The following is a 19,050-nucleotide window of genomic DNA, read 5'->3' as shown; positions in this document are numbered from 1 at the left end:
CTCTGTTGGGTGGACTGTATCATGGTCTTAATGACTGAACCACGGTAATGAAGTGTGGGTTTTCAATCGTACGGAAAGGAGAATTTGTTGCATAAACAAACGGGGCAATTTTTTTTCATCAGTTAAGTCTTTTTTTGTAATCTGCTGATTCTTATCACAAACTTATCTATGGTTCTTTCTGGATGATGAAGATTTTTCTTTTGTTACAGGTGATATACTGTGACTGTGACATATATGATGTGACTGAAACACTATCATAGGCAGATAGCTCTGAAACTATAGAAAATTATGGTGATCTTGAAGGTGGATAGTCTTCAGAATCTTGTAGGTTGAGGATGGATTCTCCTAAACAAAATAAGTCAATGCAGCTATTTAATTATTATTACCATACTGCTCATTTAGTATTACTCATTGCATTCACTGACACTCAGTACTACATTAAAGGTGAAATTGTAAAAAGATGATCTGCCTATTTCAACTATTTATTTTTTATCATAACTGCATCTAAAATGATAATACCATAGAGTAACAACTGTACTTTTTGCTCAAACGTGAGAATTCAAGAATAGTCCAGAAGGAAGACAGGCAGTCCTTAAAGAAGTATGAAATAAAAAATAGTTTACCAACCTGAAGATCCTGCATGTTCAGACATATTCCTTTCATCATCTTCAACGCAGCTTCCTTCTGAGAAGGAACACTTCTCATGATGATGTTTCATTAGGGCAACCAGGCCATGCATTTCTTTGTTGCACTGTTTGCACTTTGCACGTATGCCTGTCTTACCCACAGGTAGAGGAACTTCTTCATTTAAATATTCCCGAACTGGGTCTCTTTTACAGCCTGCTGCCATTGTAGATTTTTTTCTTCTAGGGAGCAAATGGTATAGTAAATCTTAAATCGATGAAGGCTATACTCAGAAAGACCTCAAGATTTCAGAAATATGCTGCTCAACCAGTTTCACTTTTGTTTCTGCTGCCTGTCCCTCCTTTCTCAGATTTATCTCCAGAATTCTCCTTGTCCAGATCTATTCCACCCCCAACGATCTTCTATTCATTGAATTTTTTGAAACTTTGCACTTTTAGCGAGAGATAAGGGACGGACTCTGTGTACACAGATTTTCAGAGGGACAATAGGGTTGAGGTCTGTTATTTCTCACCTCTTATTTATTTACTTTACAATATTTTTGCTGTTAACAAGCATATTATATCTGGAGACACAAATCCACACTTTGAGAACTGCAAAATTTAGCATCTCTGATGGTATCTTCCAGACCAGGGGTCTTAAATATGCAGCCCGCAGGGTTATGTCCTGCAGCCTGCCAAGCTTTCTACGTCCCCCCCCTTCTCCGCGGAGTTATTTCCTGCGGGCTGCCAAGTTGCCTTCCCCACGCTTCCCTCCCCCCAGCGCGCCACATCCCCGCTCCTCTGCCTATATCCATGCGCTTTCCATCGCCAAACAGCTGCTTTCCGGGGGGGAGGAGCAAGGAGCTGCAAGCTCAGGGGAAGAGGTGGGACAGGGGCAGGGATTTGGGGAAGGGGTTGGAATAGGGGCAGGGAGGGGGCGGAGTTGGGGGGGGCTTTGGGGAAGGGGGTTGGAATGGGGGCAGGGAAGGGATGGGAAGAGGAGAGGCATGGTCAGGGCCTCATGGAAGGGGTGGAGTGCGGGTGGGGGCAGAGGGTCCTTTTGTACCTTTTTATATGGAAAGGTGTCAGTGATGTGTCCCTCATGGTGGTTCAAGTTTGAGATCCCTGTTCTAGACTGAGTACTGAGTTCTACTGGGAGCTAGAAAGATTAACCTAAATAATCTATACAGAAGCCCCTGGAATCCCATAAAATTGGGTCCCTAATCCATGAACTATTGGAACTCATTTACGAAACTTTTCTTAAACATTACATGAATATATTGTCTCATACTATAGAATTATAATTTATAATCTCTATTCCATGATGAGATATCTTTGAGCTATAATGTATCTTAATTAAAACTATCTTTAGATAAATGCTTTTTGGAAGAAAAAAAACTATCAAAAAATCCAATTTTAAATTTATTAATTGATTTTTATGCACCCTGGTTTAAAGCTTCTGGATTCTGAACAGAGTCCAGGCATTGCCCTAGTCTTGGGGTCCCTAAGCATATTCTTTGGATGCAGACCTGCTGTCTAGCAACCTATCCTACAGTCTTTGCAATCAAATTACCTTGCCCCTTGAATCAGGGTGAGTGTGAGGGACCAGCAGTATTGCTTAAGCAGTATTGCTTAAGTTCTGGTCCATCCCAGAACTCCTGATAGTATGAGCCTTCTGGTTTCCTTCTTCAAGGGTCCACGTGGTGAGGTAGCATATAACAGAGACACTTTGCCCAGAATTTTAATGTTATTGCTCTTTACTTGATCCTATGAGAAATGCACAGACCTAACAAAAATTAACATACACACGTTCCTGCCTTAGTTTCCTCACCCCTCCAAGGCATTCTTTTGGCAGGTGTCAGGGTTGTCTGGGGCTGTCCAGTGTCCTTCTGTTGCAGTGTATTACTTGGGGGGGGGGGCTGTGACCATCAAGACTATACAGGGTACGAAAAAGAACTAGATAAATTCATGGTGGGGGAGGATAGGTCCATCAATGGTTATTGGCCAGGATGGGCAGGAATGGTGTCCCTAGCCTCTGTTTGCCAGAAGCTGGGAATGCACAACAGGGGGATGGATCACTTGATGATTACCTGGTCTGTTAATTCCCTCTGTGGCATCTGGCATTAGCCACTGTCGGAAGACAAGATACTGGACTAAATGATACCTTTGGTCTGACCCAGTATGGCCATTCTTATATTCTTTCTTCCTCAGCTCAGCTTTTCTTATCTTGCTCAGTTAAAGTCCTTCCCCTCTCTTGCCCAAACTTCCTGTAAGATCTTTTATAACTTCCTGATTAGTCACCAGTTTATTAGTTTTGCTTGATAAGCTTCCACTGCTCCAGGCCGCATGCAGACCAGCTTGGTCCAACTCGTTTTCCATGTTAGCACTCTCCTTAGCAGAACTAATTGTGGTCAGAGTACAGTCATTAAGGTTAAATACTCCCTATTGTCTTCAGTCTGGCAATAGCAGCATCCACCTTTATATGGGGGCATTCAGCGAGCACAATTTTCATAGCAAAAATTTTATAAAACTTCATAATATCACCCAGAATTCATAAATAGTACAAGAAAAATCCCCAAATCATCACAGCAATACTGTAGGTTTAAAAAAAAAAAAAAGCCCACCACTCTTGGAAACATTTATCTTGACACAATGTTGTTTTAACCCAAAACTCAAATTGTGAAAGAAACTTGACTTGGTAGTTCTTTAATTTGTTGCTTTGCCATTCTCTCATTCACAGATTCCTGTCAGATTTTCAAGAAGATTGACTTTAGCATTCTTTAAATGTTTTTTTCTAATTTGATACAAAAAGTCAAACATTTGTAAGAAACCTTTATGTATAGTTTAGGTTTTGGTCCATCAGCCAATGGAAACACTGAACTGTGACTAGAGAGTTTAGAAGTTTATGCTAGATCTATGATCTCATGTTAGCTTCACTCAGTGTGTTATTTTATACCTTGAAGCGGGATTATAAAAGGACTGGCCAGTTTTTTATGGTCACTACTTGTATTGTGTGAAATTCTATAGCATTCAAAATTACAATGTTACACCTTGATAAATTGTATATTTACTGTTCATAATTAAAAAAAGTAATCAAAATAAAATTATTCTCCTCGTGTATGTTTTCATAATCTTTCTGATTTGAAAAAGTAGGTTATGTTTTGCCTGTCAACTAGAGAGAGAATTATGTTTCAGACAACCATACTAGTATACTACGTGTAGGTTAATTTTGGACATTATCTAATTCGGTATTTATTTAACCACAGGATAGACAGACTCCTTGGGTTGCATCAACTATAAAAATATTTCAGGCCTTTTTTTAGGATCATTTTGAAACCTGATACATTTGATTAGAGGTCAGCAATATCTAGTGTTGCCTACGTGAGTCACAATAATATACTATGCAACATAGTCCAAAACAAACTGAAAATAAATGCAAAAACCAGTGGTGCATTTTTCTGTTCTGTTCCGCACTATAGCGAAGCTTATAAAAATACATTTAACATTTCAATGTACAGTCTCTTATGCAATATTGCTTGGCTTCTACTTGTCAATTTCTCAGCCAATTTTGATTTGAACATATGATTGACTAGTTCCAGTTTCATTTGAGGAGTGAAGTTACTTAGAGCAGCCATTTATAGAGTGGCAGCAAAAAACCTTTTTACAAGAAGCAAACATTTCTAGAAATGGCATTTATTATGTATTGTGTTGAAGCATGTCTTTTTTTTATTTTTTAACTGTGAGTAAGGAAGTGGAGTTTTCTCAATTTTTATTTAAAGACCAAACTTCAGTTAAATAAAGTTCTGTAAATAAAATCAAATTAAGTAATTTTTAATAATGTACTATAGCTTTAAAATACATTCAGAAAGCTATTTAAGGATCCCATATCAAAATAGAATACATGTTTAGATCTCTAAAGACTACCAATGAATCCATATTAAAACAAAGTGGTTGTAAAATGAGTTTTCCCTTCACTTACTTGCCAAGACATAGTTCAAGCCCTCAGGAATTCTTCCTCCTCAAGTACACTTGAGAATCACTAACATGAGAAGTATTAAGAAATGTATGTGGATTCTTTTGTACAAGTTTAGAAATATTAACTTGGTAGGAGAAGTGCAGAAATTTGAGAGCTTAGAATATGTTTTTAAAACATTCATAATTGTAAGTGTACGGATTTATTCTGTTAATGAGATAATATCCTAAGCTAATCATATAAATGCTAAATAATAACTTGGTGGTGGCTGCTATTTGTTGTGATGTTGCACTCCATATGCTTTATGAAAGTGAATGATGTAACTGAAATATGCTTTATGCAAACTGTTTCTTATAATCTACTGAGTGTGTTCACCTTATTTGTATGCATGTATTATTCTTGTACCTGAAGAATATGAAGAACAAGTCTGAGTTCTGTGACAAAGCTCTGTCCTTGTCTCCGTGCGTTCCACGTTTCTTGGCAGATTTCAATAGCCTCAGAGGCTCACTGACCCTCTATGTAACCCTTCTCTCTCTAGAGACAAGGGTCACAGTGTACTGAGCCATTTTCATCATAAGCCAGGAAGGGAGGTAAGGAGAAGCTCTTCTCCCTTGCACAGTTTCTGTTGTCTCCCAGTCTCAGTGATTAATCAGGGAGTGGGCAAAGGCGGGAGCCCGGGCCTGCCCAACCTCTACTCTGGGCTCCAGCCCAGGGACCCTGATAGTATCAGCTATGGTAGCTGACCTTTTAGAAACAGGACACATACAATTCCCTGGGCTACTTCCCCACAGCAGCCCCCACTTCCTCAGGCTCCACTTCACCCTTACCTCAGGGTCTCCTTCCTTGTGCCTGATATGGGGTGTACTACTCAGCCTCTCCAACAGCACAGCTTCCTCCCACAACTCCTGATGTCCGCACCCACCTGACCAACTGGGAAGCTTTTAACTAATTTCAGCCAGATTAGCTTCAGGTGTCCCAATCAACCTAGCATTCTCCCTGCCTTCTTGAAAGTTCTTAATTGGCCCCAGGTGTCTTAATTGACCTGGAGTAGCTGCCATTTAACTTGTCCTGGTACCAGGGATTTGTTTCGCCTGGAGCTAATATATCTATCTCCCACTACTTTTCTATAGCCATATGGCCTTGCCCTGTCACAGTTCCTTTTGTAATTATGCAAAGTGTGGGCCATTAATGGTGGTTTATAATCTAGATGGTTCCCATTGACTAGGACAATTGGTTGTAAATGGTTTATTTACCTGCAAGCCTTCCTGTGTACCTGTGGGCCAGCCGATGGTTAATGAAGAATGAGGTCTTTCAGGAACATGTGACCATGTCACCTGATAATGAAATCCATCTTAAATCTAGTACTTTTCCATTTAGAAGGCGGGGTGAGGACCCAGAGACAAGATTCCCGCCTTGTGTCAAAGCTATAAAAGGGGGTGGAACAGGACAGAGAGGGAGGCCAGTCATGAGAAAACCCCTAGTTAACACCTAAGATTTGTGCTGGAACTAACAAGGACTGGGGAAAGGATTGGGCCCAGACTAGGAATAAGTCTAGTCTGTGAAAGAAGCTTAATGGAACGTATGAGGGTGAGATATTACCTGTAGTCAGTTTCTTAATGTATTAGGCTTAGACTTGGGTGTTTTTGCTTTATTTTGCTTGGTGACTTTGTTCTGTCTGTTATTACTTGAAACCATTTAAATCCTACTTTATACTTAATAAAATCCTTTTATTTATTAATGAACCCAGAGTAAGTGATTAATACCTGTGGGTGCGTTCATATCTCTATATCAGTGTTATAGAGGGCGGACAATTTATGACTTTACCCTGCATAAGCTTCATACAGAGTAAAACAGATTTATTTGGGGTTTGGATCTCATTGGGAGCTGGATATCTGGGTGCTGAAGGCAAGTAACCTGCTGAGCTGTTTTCACTTAAAGCCTGCAGCTTTTGGGTCCAGAGTCTGGGTCCGTGTTGCAGCAGGCCTGTGTGTCTGGCTCACCAAGGCAGGGTTCTGAAGTCCCAGGCTGGCAGAGAAAATGGGCTCAGAGGTAATCTCAGCACATCAGGTGACAGTCCCAGGGGGAACCCTGTGACCGAACCATCAAATTTGTATTCTGGTAGAACCAAGGGGTGCCAGTCAGGATTGGGGCCCCATTATCCTAGATGCTATACAAACATATAGAAAAACTGAGTCCCTGGCCCAGTCTACAACCTACAGCCCTGATCTTGCAAACACTTACGCATGAGTAGCCCCACTGAGCTCAGTGGGTCATTCGTCTATGTTAAGTAGAGCATGTGCCTAATAGTTTGCAGAATTAGGGCATAATTTTAAGAAAGAGTGATCCTAATAAATACTAAGAAGGAAAGTGGGGCAATGGAGAGGTTAAGGGTACAATGATACAGAGTATCAGTGGTTGCTACTGTCGGGTCCATAAGCTTGCTGTGTGTGCAATGTGTTGATTTTAAGGCATTTAATTTACATAATATTACACAGACACAATCCTACATTAATCATTGTGTCAGAGCAGCAGTTGACTAATGTGTAGTAAATAAGGCCTACGGCTGCACCTTGTTCAGTGTTCACAAAACAACATACTCAACAGCTGCTCACTCAGTGAGCACCATCCAGTCTCTGTAGTGAATCAGAGAGGGTCCTACACAACAAATAGTATATGCACATATGTCACATGTGCCACATGAGCTGCACATTAGACAATGTGTATTTCTTTTACACTTAGTTCTGTGGCATTTCCCTAGCTTTGAGAATATTGGGATATGGGCGTTGGAATTTAGTCAGTTTTCATGGTTTGCCAAAACTATGGTTTACAATAAATTCTGAGACAGTTCCAAATTATATTTCTCACTCCTCTTTGAATTACATCAATGTTCTTGTTTTGGGGTGGGTTTAATTAGATGGGGAAAAGCTAAATGGAAAGAAAAGGGAAGGGAGAGGGGACTTGAAGAGGAGGGGAGAGGGTGACACGACAGGGGAAGAGAGGGGAAGAAGAGTAGTTGTGCAGTGACGCTGAGGTAACGACTGTGAGGGAGAAGTTTGGAAAAAAACTGTCAGTTAGCATGGTCTCTGAGCAAAGCTGTCCATGCTTTCAACAACGTACATCACCAGACACTTGGTTAAACCCATTATTTCCATTTGGAGCTTGTCTGTTTTGTTTCTCAGCCAGATTCTACTTTAACTGCCTAAACTTTGTCCCTGTGGAGTCAGACCTTAAAATACTATTTTTAAATGAAATAGTAGCCGTAAGACTTATTAACTTGCAGATTCTTTGTTTTTGACTATTCTTACCTCTTTCTAGTTTCTAGCATTCCACTGTGATAGTGTTCTTTTGTGGGGGCTATTCCTTCCTTTATGCCTAAGGTGACTGTTTCATCTTTAGCAGGAGATATTGCCTAGCTTTTTTCTCTGTCTTGTCACATGCTCTAGACTTTTTTTTTTTTTAAATTACAATGCTAAAGATTTTTGGTCATCTGAGTCATTATTTGGGGGGAGGGATAGCTTAGTGGTTTGAGCATTGGCCTGCTCAACCCAGCGTTGTGAGTTCAATCCTTGAGGGGGCCATTTAGGGATCTGGGGCAAAAATTGGGGATTGGTCCAGCTTTGAGCAAGGGGTTGGACTAGATGACCTCCTGAGGTCCCTTCCAACCCTGATATTCTATGATTTATCATGTGAGAGGGATATCCCACTAACCCAGCCTTACTCTTCTCATAAACAATCATTAATTCTGCCTGTGCTACCATTTGTCTAATAGCACAATTGTGTGTCCATACTGGAACATGTGTGAGTGATGTCAGGGTGCTGCTGCCTTTTAATTATATGTCAGCGTGGAGTGTCCTGTTAGTAGTTCTTGCCAACAATCCTGTTTGCTCATCATGCTCACTTGTAACAGTGCTCTCTGGTTTTCTGTTAAGTTGTCCTTTCCCTTGGTATGGGTACTCTTGACCCTTCTTTGTGCTAGGTTTTGTTTTCTTTCTCTAGTTCAGTTTGTCATGTACTTATTTAATGTGTCCTCCAAAAGAAGCAGAAAAGATTCAAACTTTGTTGCCAATTCTGTTTGCTTCTTTTCAGCTACTTTCCATGTGTCCCCTATATCTTTCATGCTTTGAATGCTCAGTAGCTTCTTTATTGCTCAGAGACTTATTGGTGTTTGTGTATTTTTCACTGTGATAGGTCTGACAATATCCTGCAATTTTCTGGACAAATCGTATTGAACTACGTTAAAATATCTAAGGAGGTCATTGTATTAAGAATGTGAATGGGTTCATGTATTATAATGGGATGGTATGTGACTTCTTATATGGGGGAGACAGCACTCATGTAAACACTGGGAAGTTTTATGTGCTTCAAAGGACTCCTGTTTTGAAACACTGAACCAAACAAGATGTAATTTTTTGTGGAGTGGTTTTAATAGGAAATATTTGGGAAGAGGGGAATGCAAGTTACTCATTTCTGGAGTCATCCTTTTGAAGCTACAAGACAAACCATTGTCTGGCTGATTACCTATTAAAGGTCTCTTCAAAGGCCAAAACTAGATAAATGAGGGACTCTCTAACTTGTGGAGGAGCTAGTTCTGAGAAAAAGTGGTTATGAACTGGTGACGACAATTAAAAACTCTGTGTGGGTTTGAAGGACCAATCATTAACCAGAACCATTGCTGAAGTTTGGGGATGATCTCTGGTAAGCCTGTCAGGGTGCGTGTAGGTCCTTTTATTGTTTTTAATGTTTTCTCTGTAATGCTTTTATCTTGAGAATAAAAGCGCTTGCTTAGAAGGAGCTGTTTGGTAACTTATGACTGTGGCAATCACATTGTTGTTAGTCTCTGAAGAGAAAACAAAGTGCAGTTTAGGCAGTCCTTCCTGGGGGGTTATCACAATATAATCAGGGGAAATACCCATGTCAGGAGGGACAAGAGACTCATGACTCCACCCAAGAGAGGTGACTACTGAAGAGCGTGAAGCCTAGAGTGGTTACCCTTGCTGAACCACTAAAGGGAAATGCAGGCGAAGTTGCCCTGACCTGGGATTTCACCATATTTCCCTTCTGCTTTAATTTTTCTTTTTTCTATCAAACAATCCAACTGCCCTGATCCAATTCTCCGTGCTCTAACTTTGCTGCTAGAAGCTACCAATTGCTAGGCAGCATGTTCACTCTTCCTCAGGTTTCCTATGCAACTTGTTGCCATGGTGCTCCCTGTCAGTGTAGGCATATCTGGCAGAGAGCCACCATTCCCAGCTCATATACGTAATACATATTTTCAGATTAATTAGAACTTTATACAGCAGGTAGCTTGAAGACCTAACATGTTTGTCATGATGTTTGGGGTACAACCCAGACCAGTAAGGGTGTGTCTCAACATTTGCCCTGCAACCCTGAGTTCCTCACAGTGCTTTGCTGCTCTAGCATCAAAGGGTGTTACCGAAGAATGGACTCTATTTAGGCTCAACATGATAGAGAACTCAGAGAATCAGGTTTTATCTTGATTGACAGATAGAGAGAAACCTAGTTAGCAACATGTATATTTAGATCATCTAACACTTATCACTGTGAAAGATTCTTTTGGTGATTTATTTTTTTAGAAGCTCTAACACCTCCATTATTTCCAACTCATCTTTGAAATTTCTGCTGGAGAACTCTGGCTAGGGAAGTGTCTTTTCCTGATCCCCTGAAATTCAGTTCAGTTTTAGCTGAGAAGTAAGTTAGTAAAAATCACTGTTTGCTGCCTTTTGTTTGCATGGCTCATGAGAACTTCTGCTGCATGCCAAAATCTATGAACATGAATATTCCAAAGAGCTGGGCCACTTCAAAAAGTAGCAGTAGAAGGCACTGCACTGGTAATACTTGAGAGCTGCCAGAGGAGCTGTAGTGGGAAGCTAAACCTGACAGTTGGCCTTAGCATCCCCTCCCCCCCCGCCCCGGCAATAGAAAAACAACATGGTGCCTGGCTCAGGAGCTCTCCCAGTGTTTGGGGAGAGAGGGCCACTGCTTTTCCCCATGCCCCAGCATGTTGTGTCAGTAGCACAGCCTTCTGCTATTGTCAGTGGCATATTTCAAGCAGCAGAAGTGTTACTTGCTGAACTTCAGGATTCAATCCCTGATGATGCATGATTGTGTAGTTAGTACAGTAGTACATATTAGAATTTGTTTTTACCTTTTTTCCTTTGAAAGAACCCTAAGAAATTATTATTTTTAAAAAATAGCAATATCAAAATATGTTCACACTGCGCTAAGCCAAACACTCAAAAATTAAGATATTGTTGTCTATGCCAGTGCTACTGAAAGTGGTGGTCCGCGGACCGGTGCCGGTCTGCTAGCCATCAGCTGCCGGTCTGTGTGCACATTGGAAAAAAAAATTGCCGGTCCCCCCACATCAGATAGCTTGAGAAGCACTGGTCTATGCAACCTTAATTCGTCCCCCATGTCTATATGCATTATGATGTAGTTATACCATTTTTTCCCTCAGGGCCTCTTCCTCATTCAATGCACAGGATCGATGTGCAAGGGGGCAGAATTATGATTGCCCAGACGATCATAAATCTGGCATTTCTGAACTTTAACTGTTGGACTGTGCAACCAAATTTTAATTTTAACCTAGTTTTTTTTGTAGGAAATTTATAGCATCTCAGTACTGTTTATGATCTGTTCCTTTGATGCTTCTTGTAAGGTATGTCTAATCCTGGACTAATCAACCTCATGGCAGTTTGACAAACCTTTTTAACAGAGGGTTTAGTAAATTAATTTGTTTTACTGCAACTTAGTTAACCCTTACTTTAGCTATTCAAGTTTACCAAGGCCAAGAGTAACTTCCTGTTGCTCTGTCTACTCTTAAATAGCATGCTTTTCAAGCCCTCTTGTTGAAATATTTTCTCACCCTTATTTTGCCAAGTAAAGAGCTTAATCCAAACCCCATTGATGTCCACGGGAATTGTTCCGTTAACTTCAGTGGGTTTGGGTCAGGTTTAAAGTGGATAAATAGTTTAAAAACACAGAACAAAAACACACAATTCTTTGCCTTAGTTGTTGGGAGGAGTGTACTCCATTATGGACAGGGTTTCTGTACAATATTATTTCTTGCTATTAGAATAGCTTCTTTTGTAATGATAATATTAACCCTAATGGTGTGCATCTTTTACTCAAGTATAACCAAGCTTGCTGAAATTTTTTTCAAGATGTCAAAAATTTGGGTAAATTGAATTAAAGTTAAAAGGGGGCAAAACTAATCTACTGGAGTATTAGCAGTACCAAGTTGTCTCAAGCAAAATACCTTCATTAATAACCAGCATCGATCAAGCTCTAACCAAGTTGTAATAATTTATTCTCTTAGAGTAGAAATAATATCTGATTTTTAAAGATGTCATCAGGCATGCTACTCAAGAGTGTATTTGATACTGCACAAAACACAATCTCTGACACGATCTCTGCTCTATGGTACTAAAATCTAAACAGTAAAAACTACACAGACATTAAGTACCCTGGATGAGCTGAGGAAGCCTGTTACAGTGATGAAATACTTTCATTAAATATGTAAAAGCACTTTCTATATGTAGAATATATTGCATATTAGTTAATGTATAATAAGTACTGTAATCTAAGTGAAGAACTTTGCAGAAATCCACGATGGGTGTATCTCTCTCTCTTTGTGAAGGTGTCTTATTAACCCAACTTGAAAAACGTCCGTGATTTTGGGTTTCAGCTAAGTTAAACTCTTCTACATTTTCCCCCAGCCTACATCTGAATTAATTTTGTATTTTTTCTCTCTCTAAATGATTCCAGCAATGAAATGGGCATATTGTGAAATGCTGACAGTTTCATTCCACATATCTGCCAGGGCTATTTTAATTGCTTAGACTTTATCATTGAAACAATGGATGTCTCATTTATTTTCTGTTTTCATCACTTTAGTAAGCAGTTTGGTTTTCTGTAACCATTATAATGTTGCCAGTATCCATTGTTTTATAGGTGGTATATTTGCACTTGTGCTACACAGAGAACCTCTCACCAAATTATGCTATTATTTTGTAGCATCTCACTGATTGGTCAAGCACCAGTATTCAAAATCGCTTCAACCTCTGAATTTGAGAGAAAATGACCTGTATGAGAGATTCCTTTGACACTTAAGTTACCCTTTCCTAACTGAGTTTTAAAAATACATAAATTATTAAGTTATATGTAACTTGCAATGTGGGAAATGAAAGTTAAATAAAATTTTACCAGTCTTTTCTTAGATTTATCTCTCTCTTTTTTCCCCTAAAGAAAGAAACTAAAAGAGTTGGTAGACAAATATTTTCAAATAGTAGTCATACATTTGGCATTGAAGCAACTTGCTGGCAATCTGCAGACAGAATTTGAAAGGTTCCTTTCAGAAAGCGTCTGTCTGAAATTACATAAAACAGCCTGTTGATGAACCTGCATCTAGAGGCATCTTTCTGCTCGTACCCAGAAAGAATTATTCGGTTTTTGTTGTTTACTCGTATAATGGCAACTGGTACCTAAACAATAGTGAAGAATCTGTTCATGGTTCAGTTATATACTTGTTTGCTGCTTTAATGTGTTCACTCGTCTCTACACATCAATAATTTAATGCAATATTGAGGTAGATACTTACTAATCCTTAGAGTATGGAGGATATAGATGTTCAGTGTTACACACTGAAGGCTGTGTTGTGTACAATTGGCATTATGTGTATTCCTTTAACACCTAGAGACCATTCATAAAATCAGAATCCCCATTTGTCATAAATATAAAGGGAAGGGTAAACCCCTTTGAAATCCCTCCTGGCCAGGGGAAAGCTCCTCTCACCTGTAAAGGGTTAAGAAGCTAAAAGTAACCTTGCTGGCACCTGACCAAAATGACCAATGAGGAGACAAGATACTTTCAAAAGCTGGGAGGAGGGAGAGAAACAAAGGGTCTGGGTCTGTCTGTAGTCCTCTTGGCCAGGGACAGAACAGGAATGGAGTCTTAGAACTTTTAGTAAGTAATCTAGCTAGGTATGTGTTAGATTATGATTTCTTTAAATGGCTGAGAAAAGGATTGTGCTGAATAGAATAACTATTTCTGTCTGTGTATCTTTTTTGTAACTTAAGGTTTTGCCTAGAGGGGTTCTCTATGTTTTTGAATCTAATTACCCTGTAAGATATCTACCATCCTGATTTTACAGGGGGGATTTCTTTATTTCTATTTACTTCTATTTTTTATTAAAAGTCTTCTTGTAAAACACTGAATGCTTTTTCATTGTTCTCAGATCCAAGGGTTTGGGTCTGTGGTCACCTATGCAAATTGGTGAGGATTTTTATCCAACATTTCCCAGGAAAGGGGGGGTGCAAGTGTTGGGAGGATTGTTCTTAAGATCCAAGGGTCTGGGTCTGTAGTCACCTAGGCAAATTGGTGAGGCTTTTTACCAAACCTTGTCCAGGAAGTGGGGTGCAAGGTTTTGGGAAGTATTTTGGGGGGAAGGACGCGTCCAAACAGCTCTTCACCAGTAACCAGTATTAGTTTGGTGGTGGTAGTGGCCAGTCCAAGGATAACGGGTGTAATATTTTGTACCTTGGGGAAGTTTTGACCTAAGCTGGTAAAGATAAGCTTAGGAGGTTTTTCATGCAGGTCCCCACATCTGCACCCTAGAGTTCAGAGTGGGGGAGGAACCTTGACACCATTATATTGCCTGCTCTAGAAAAATACAACAAAAAGGTGGTCCATATCCAAAATAGGGTCTTACAATAAGTTTTTTTTAGGATTTTTCTATTTCTCTTGAATCACTGAAGCAAGTTTCATCTTGCTCCCTTGTGACGTTCTGGATGATGCCTCTCCGTTTCTTCCCATTTTCCATCAGCTGGGAGCCTTAGATTACCTGCCCTTCTTTAGAATTCTAATAGTCCCATCTCTGTAACTGCTAATACTGGTTGCTTTCTGTTGTTTCTTGCTGGTTCCTAGGAGTAGAGGGAGACTATATTGGCAGGCAACAGGGATGAGATGTGCCTGTGGCAGGACAGGTCAGCACTTGACCCACCCAGAAGTCCTGCCCTATTTTCCCAGTAGCTAGAAACCCTTTCTGGCAGGCTTATTGCTCTCTGGTGGCTCTGCTGTAATTTCTCAGGTGATAGGAAATCTGCTAATTTCCAACGAGTTCGAATACTGCACTTTGTATTTTACTGCAGAAAATAAAATACACAAATATATTAAAAAATGTAATAGTGTTAAGTCCTTTTGGAATGAATGGGATTTTCAATATTCATTGTAATGTTTTTGTGCTAAGCATTACTGTATACTGAGAAACTTTTTGCAGTACTTTGCAAAGAACACAAACTCTATAGTAAGAATATTTGATTTAGTTTGATTTAAATTCCCAAAAAAGGAGGATTATTTTTAGTTACCCACTAAAAATTAAACTCATAAGACGTGAAATATCACCCCCTGGACTAATGCCTTCTCATCAAGGATTCAGCTTTTTAGAGCAAATACTTCATTGTTATGGGTTTAGGGCTATATTTAGAAATGAATGTAGCTGCCTTCTATTGAAATATTCTTAAAAATCATTCATGGTGAAGTGAGTCAATTTATTTTAAAGATTCCTTTTCATCATTCTTAATCACTTGAATAGCTTTTTGGGAGTTATTCCTCCCCCGTTCTACACTTCGCAGTTAATTCTCTCCATGTTGTTTGCATGACAAGTACTTGAATGCAAAACTTATGGTGACAAAGAAGGCTCTACCCTAATTTATGTGATTAAAAATGTGTGGCAGAGAAGAAAAGGTTTAAGTAAGCACTCCACTTGTGCACTGTCTGGGTTTAGTGTGAGGATCATTAGCTATTATAGGAAAAGAAAAATTATTACAATAAATTATGTGAATCATCTTCATAGTAACTTTTTTTACATAAGCGCTTGATAGTGGTGGTGAAATGTATACTAAAATATCAATAGTTTTTTTTTACTTTATTAAATAACTTCCAATTCCATTGTTGCTAACTTTAAGAAATAAAATGGTTGCTTAAACCAACCGGGGTTTTCTGCTGCATAGAAAATATATGCTACTTGTTCTACCTGGACAATGAAATCATAATGTTGTAATTTATATTTATGGCCTCACAGTAGTCGTCTTGGTTCCTGCTTGTCATGTCATAAAATAAGAATGTAACTTCACAGGAGAAAACTGAATCGTATCCTATGCTGGTGTCCAGTGGTGTGGGAGAGGACCTTTGGAACCTCTCTTCTTGACATCCTTCCTTCATGAAAACAATAGTGCATAAGTATAGGTGTGTCCTAGGGGGTGACCAAGCTGACATGTTTGTGCTGCGTCACATCACCAGGAGGCCGTGGTGTGAGCTAGCTAGTGTTCATGCTGCCATCATTAAGCACTTGGCAAGAGATGGTGGTGCACAGGTTGCTCCTGATCAGAAAAGCATGAAAGTGCACCCTAGAATCCAGAGCTCAGCTATGTTTTGTCTCCAGGACGGTCTCTCTGTTTGTACCAGCTAGGGAATGTGCAACCGGCCTATAAGGGAAATTCACACATCTGTCATATGAATGGGAGGGGGGATGATAAAACCTTGCTTTTTACGTCACACTTTAAAGATTATAAACGCTGTCTGTCTGGTTGGATGAGGGACAAAAAAGTGATTTTTGTTTGTTTTTGTTTTTAATGATTTGACATTCCAGAAAAGAGAACTGAGGTAATTTTAGTGATTTTTTTTTTCTAAATGTCGTCTTGGCCTAATGCAAGACTTTTGTCTGCAGTCATTTCCATTCTGAGGTTGCCCATTCTGCGTCCTGTGCATTTTCAGGTTGCCAGGAAATTGTATTGTCGTTGTTTTTCTTCACACTGTACTGAATGCCATATTGAAATGAATATAGTGCAAAGAAAATACACGAAAAGAAGAACACAAGGGAATCTCGTGATTCAAGAAGCCAGGGGGGAAATTGGGGATTTAGACAAGTCCTCAAATTTCATGTCTGAATCCCAACATCTCAGTAGTTTGGGAATATTCTGATTGGATATTTGGATGATTTTGGCTTGTCACTAATAGAAATATTCACTAAATAACTCTGATCCTATGGAAGAGGAATAGCGCCTTCCTGCTTTGTGGTCAGGACCCACGAGAGAGATGAGAAATGTAATCAAAAGCATAACAGGATGGTACAAATCAAACTTGAGTGATTGTTCTTTTTTTGGGGATATCAATGAAAATCCTCCATTAATAGTAAGATTTGGATGCTGATTGATTCTCTGCTCTATTTTAGGAGATCAGTTGTTCAACTTGAGCTCATGTAGTTGTGGGTTGTTTGTTTTTGTTTTGTTTGTTTTTTAAAAGGACCATATTTATTATATCTTACAATTTGTAGCTTGTAGCGAACCATATTTTATTATGGCCTGATTGCATGATCTCATCTCATATGGATATTTATTGCTTATGCGAAACAGATAAGAATTTGCAGTGTGTGTTGCTGATGGTCTTGGATATAAGTAAGACTGAATGGTATAGGTATGTTCAATTACCGGGTTTTGGTGGCTTGATATTTAGATTTGTGAGGAAATTTAGATTTATGGGAAACTTGTATTTTTTTCTTTTGGAGAAAAATGGTTGGGCTCAGAAGTACTCTCCTGGACAGTTGCATGCAGACTTGGCCAAATTCTTTACTCCTATAAATTGGTACAAGTCAGTTTACACCAGCAGAGAATTTGGCTCAGTAACTGCAGTACAGATGTTCCTTACCTTACTAGTTCTAATTTTCAAGGCAACAGTCAATATGGCATAACATTTGGAGCTCCGTTACTTGCCTTTTGGTACGTAATGCTTTTAGGCCTAGTTTCTACCATCCTTCCTCACATGGCATTAATATTTTACTCTGAACAGGTTGTCATAGGACTATTCAAGTAGTAAAATACTGCTCTAGGTGAGTAAATGACTCTTCCTGAGTACGTATGGGCTGCAGTTAAATAAGCTGTGAACATGTTTTGGACTTGGATACCTAAATACTTCGTATGAAAAATTTCTGACAACCCTGAATAAATCTGTTCTAAAAAACATAGTGGACAAAGTGCATAAAATAAGTTGTTACACAGATGTTTCTATATTCGTCTAGGAGTAGAAGTAGAAGCTTAGCTTAGTAAAGTGTCAAATACTCAGTTGATACTTCAAAACCACTAGTTTACCAGAAGCTTGTTAATCCCAGCGAAGTGGTGGGTTCAGTTTTATGTCAAAACATCTGCTTGTGTATAACTTTCTCTGGGGGGGGGTGGGAGGGGAGGAAGTGTACTTACGTACTTGAATTTGGCCAGCTCAGCTGCTTGGCTGCATGATAGCACTTGAATTAGTCATGGGAAAAGGCCAGTCTTTGAATGTTATCTGTCAACTGATTTATTTTGTACATATAATAGTGTTGTAACTTATTTGATGAAAAGCCCATCAACAAAATGGATTACATCATCTGAAATGTAGCTTTGCATCATTCCTCTTGAGTTGCTAGAAAGAAGAATAAATTAATATTTCAACTTCCTAGCTTTGAAGGGTATAGACAATATACCTGATGGATTTAATCATCCTTGTTTGAGTGGGAAGAAAAGGAGATACTTAAAGGTGACTGCCAGGGAAAAAATGGGTTGCTTTTTTGGCTCTTGTATAAAGAGATTCTGAACAGCTTTTTATTGTTTGTTAACCTTAGAAATGCTAGGAATGTCCTCTGTTGGAGGATTTAAGGGTGTAAAAAGGATTTTAATCTTAGAAATAGCTCTTTTAACCCTTTATTGAAGAGAGGATGTTGGAACTTGACCAAAATGATCTTTTCTCCCAACTGTTTAAGGTAAAAAAACCCCTCAGTTTTAAATTATCCGAATAAGAATAAAGTGCCATCACAATCAGGTTTCACTTCCTTGCTCTGTGATGTAATATAATCTTGCTAATTCTCAGTGGTCCATACAGTTTTAGGTTGCCTACGCCATGTAGAACCAGTTGCAAGATCTCAGATGCTTGTTGGGTAGACAATATGACTTTCTAAAGTAATTCAGTAAAACACCAGCAGAAAAATCCAACATTTAGGGGATTCTTTGTAGACCATGAAGAAACAAAGGGCACAAGAACTCCCCACCATTGCCCCCTTCTTGCAGATCAACTTTAACTTACCAGGGTCCAGATTCTGCTACTCGTACTTACAGTTAGTAGTACCTTATTCCACAAGCAGTCCTATTGAAATGAATAGGACTGTGAGTTAGAGTAGCAGAATCTTGCCCTAGGTGGTCTTTAGGGAGCTGTAGCTCTTTAGCTCTGTTATAGCAGCTCACTGGATTTGGGAGACCTCAATTAAATTCCCAGCTCCACCACAGACTTTTTTGTGTGTGATGTTGGACAAGCCACTGAGAGTATGTGTACACTGAAGGGGGGAAAAAAGTCTTAGCGCTTGGGTCAACTGATTCGGGCTTGTAGGGCTCATGCTGGGCGGTTAAAAAT

The 19,050-nt window shown here is 39.3% G+C and overlaps 1 protein-coding gene across 7 annotated transcripts in view; it reads left to right on the top strand.

Moving 5' to 3' along the window:
* The window catches only part of USP25 (ubiquitin specific peptidase 25), a 146,829-nt gene that overhangs the window by 61,360 nt on the left and 66,419 nt on the right, over positions 1–19,050 (top strand). The gene's annotated exons all lie outside the window — the stretch shown is intronic.

Source organism: Lepidochelys kempii, chromosome 1, assembly GCF_965140265.1.
Source record: "Lepidochelys kempii isolate rLepKem1 chromosome 1, rLepKem1.hap2, whole genome shotgun sequence".
Taxonomy (NCBI): Eukaryota; Metazoa; Chordata; order Testudines; family Cheloniidae; genus Lepidochelys; species Lepidochelys kempii.
The sequence above is the reverse complement of the archived record's forward strand: the minus strand, read 5'-3'. Positions and strand labels throughout refer to the sequence as shown.